Here is a 3,254-nt window from a genome sequence, read left to right as displayed (position 1 = left end):
TGGCACATATATACAATGGAGTATTACTCAGCCATAAAAAGAAACGAAATTGAGTTATTTGTAGTGAGGTGGATGGACCTAGAGTCTGTCATACAGTGTGAAGTAAGTCAGAAAGAGAAAAACAAATACCGTATGCTAACACATATATATGGAATCTAAGGGAAAAAAAAAGAAGGTCATGAAGAACGTAGGGGTAAGACAGGAATAAAGACACAAACCTACTAGAGAATGGACTTGAGGATATGGGGAGGGGGAAGGGTAAGCTGTGACAAAGTGAGAGAGTGGCATGGACGTATATACACTACCAAACGTAAACTAGCTAGTGGGAAGCAGCCGCATAGCACAGGGAGATCAGCTCGGGGCTTTGTGACCCTCTAGAGGGGTGGGATACGGAGGGCGGGAGGGAGACGCAAGAGAGAAGAGATATGGGAACATATGTATATGTATAACTGATTCACTTTGTTATAAAGCAGAAACTAACACACCATTGTAAAGCAATTATACTCCAATAAAGATGTTAAAAAAAAAATAACCACTTAGAGTTAAGCCTGTGAAAAGTTAGTAGCCTCTGCCCCAATCACCTTGTAAGGACTAGGTGCTTGCTACCCTGCTCTATCTCCTGCTGGCTTGTGACCTGGGGTGGAAGACTGCCCTTCCCCCGGCTCACTGTGTCCCTTTGCTTCTGGGATATATAAGTAAGAAATCATTTTTTTTAAATTAATTTTTGTTGGAGCACAGCCGCTTTACAGTGTTGCGTTAGTCTCTGCTGTACAGCAGAGTGAATCAGTTACACGTGTACGTATATCCCCTCCTTTTTAGATTTCTTTCTCATTTAGGTCACCACAGAGCATTGAGTAGAGTTCCCTGTGCTATACAGTAGGTTCTCATTAGTTATCTATTTTTGAAAGTAATAAATCTTATGACTCTACTCCCTTTGTATGGGTGTATTGAAACTGCACCTTTCCTCCAAATGACCCCGGGGGTTTCATTTCCCCACAGAGGGAGTTTGGATGCTGAGGGAGCTACCTGCCCACACTGTGTGGGCGGCTTGTGGCCCCGGCCAACGAGAAATTAACACTTTATTTGGGCTTTAAACTCTCCCCCAACCCCTGAAAATCTGGTAAGCTGTGCTGGTCCACAAGAGTGAATGCTTGTCCTTGGGTTTGAATAGGTTTGAACTGAAGCAAGTCATGAAGCCTGTTCTAGAACGCTCTTCCCTCTCTGCCTATATCTTACCACTGGAAAAGGTGGGAAGGGCAGCACAGGCACAGCCTTCAGCGGGATGTGCTCTGTGCCATTCCCAGCCCTCTCACATAGGGCAGAAACGCCCCGCCCCCGCCAATTCCTGAGTTAAAGCCCTCACCTCTAATGTGACTGTATTAGGAAATAGGGTCTTTAAGGAGGTAATTAAGGTTAAATAAAGTCATAATGGTGAAGCCCTAATCAGACTGGACTCGTGTCCTTATAAGAAGATAGAGACATCAGCGGCCTCTCTCTGTCCATGCACACACACAGGTAAGACCATGTGAGGACTCAGTGAGAAGGCAGCTGTCTGCAAGCCAGGAAGAGAGGCCTCAGAAGGAAGCAACTCTGCTGGCATCTTGATTTTAGACTGCAGAATTCCAGAACTGCGAGAAAGGAAATTTCTGTTGTTTAAGCCTCCAGTCTCTAGTATTCTATTATGGCAGCCCAAACAGACTAATGCACCATTGTACGTTGGCTTTTTTCCCCAGGAGAACGGTACCTAGAACAGTAGACTAGCATCCTGGTCCCCAGGTCATTTTGGTTCAGTTAAATTCTTAAAGTAGCACTTACATCTTACCTCACACTGAAATAAACCCTTTTGTAGCACGTGAGTGGCACAGAGTGGAGCTTAAAAGATTTAGCGGGCCATCATGCTCTCTCTAACCCACCCCTCGAACCTGCCTTATAGCATCCTCTTTACTTCCCAGTCCAAACCCTGTGTTCCAGTCTTTTCCCTGTCCCCCATTTATAGTGCCCACTCCTTCCTTGCCCAGTTGGAATTTTCTCTAGCTTCCATGCCGACTGCCCAAACCCCATCTGTTCTTCAGGGTCATCCTAAGCCTTACATCTTTGGGGCCTCTTCTCAACCTTCCAGCCAACCTCTGCATCACTCTGGTACTTCCTGCCTTTGCAGAAATTTAACAGAAAGAGAGGAGGGGATTGGAGGCACTGGGCCTAAGATCTCAGGTGGATGAGATTCTTCCCTGCAAGCCAAGTGTCCGGCTGTAAACAATACCTTCAGGGCCTAAACAGTGAATAGAGGGATAGAAAGTGACTTGACTGGTGTATGTATGTGTTTATACCCATATATGTGAAGTCTGTGTTCTTGGAGTAGAGCCCCATTCATTTAGAGAAAAAAGAGCCCGCTCCAAATTCCCCATCTGGAACTAGAAATTTGTCCTTAATGAGGCACATGTATAACACAGGTTATAGATTAAGACTGACCTGAAGAGAGCACACTGACTTTTGTCTAAGCACGTCACACGTCAAAGACAGCTAGACGTGGAAGAAACCAAGAAATCAAGTGTAGGATTTCCCAAACTGCAGTCAGTTACTAACCACATTAATAACTTTTTTAAACCTTATTCACATTGCATCAAAGGGATGCTTTGATGCACTGCTGAGGTCTTCTCAGCAAAGCTCATGGGAATTTGGTACATGAGGATCCACAATAGCGATCCATTTCATCGGTGTCAATCTTTCTGGACAGTTTGGGTGGAAAGGACAATTCCTGAAGGTGCGATACCTTCACCGCATGTACTAGCATTGGGTCTTGCTTGTGTGTGTGTCACCGACTTCAGCCTTGCTGTAGCAATAATAGCTAAGATACTGTAGAGCTGAGAGGCTATTTAAGTATTTATAGATATATGCATAAGATAAAAGCACCTAACTTTTTTCTACCTATTGCTTACTTTCCACAGCGGTGTCCACACCACACTTTAGGAAACAGTGATGTTGTCCAATTTGTCTTCTCATTTGAAGATGAGAAATGAAGGTCTGGGGACCTTTCATTGCTCAAGGTCATTCGAGTGTTTAAGGGCAGGATGCTGGGCTTCCTGACTTCCAGAGAACCTAACTTTTCTCTGAAATTATACTGCCCCTTAATCTCTTAGCAGTACATAAAACAAATATTGGCGACCTCGTGACCTGCCAGCCCTCGGGTGAAAGGGAGATCTGTGACTGGCTCTCCTGTTAAACGTTTAAGAAATGGGAGTCTAGGGAAAGAAACC

General features: G+C 44.7%; 1 long non-coding RNA gene across 1 annotated transcript in view; it reads left to right on the top strand.

The window, feature by feature from the left end:
• The window catches only part of LOC149749807 (uncharacterized), a 180,110-nt gene that overhangs the window by 69,079 nt on the left and 107,777 nt on the right, over positions 1 to 3,254 (top strand). The window lies entirely within an intron of this gene.

The sequence above is a fragment of the Delphinapterus leucas genome, chromosome 3 (assembly GCF_059928025.1).
Source record: "Delphinapterus leucas isolate spDelLeu-1000000601 "Yukka" chromosome 3, BTC_Dleu_Yukka2, whole genome shotgun sequence".
Classification (NCBI taxonomy): domain Eukaryota; kingdom Metazoa; phylum Chordata; class Mammalia; order Artiodactyla; family Monodontidae; genus Delphinapterus; species Delphinapterus leucas.
This window is presented reverse-complemented; position numbering and strand designations above follow the sequence as displayed.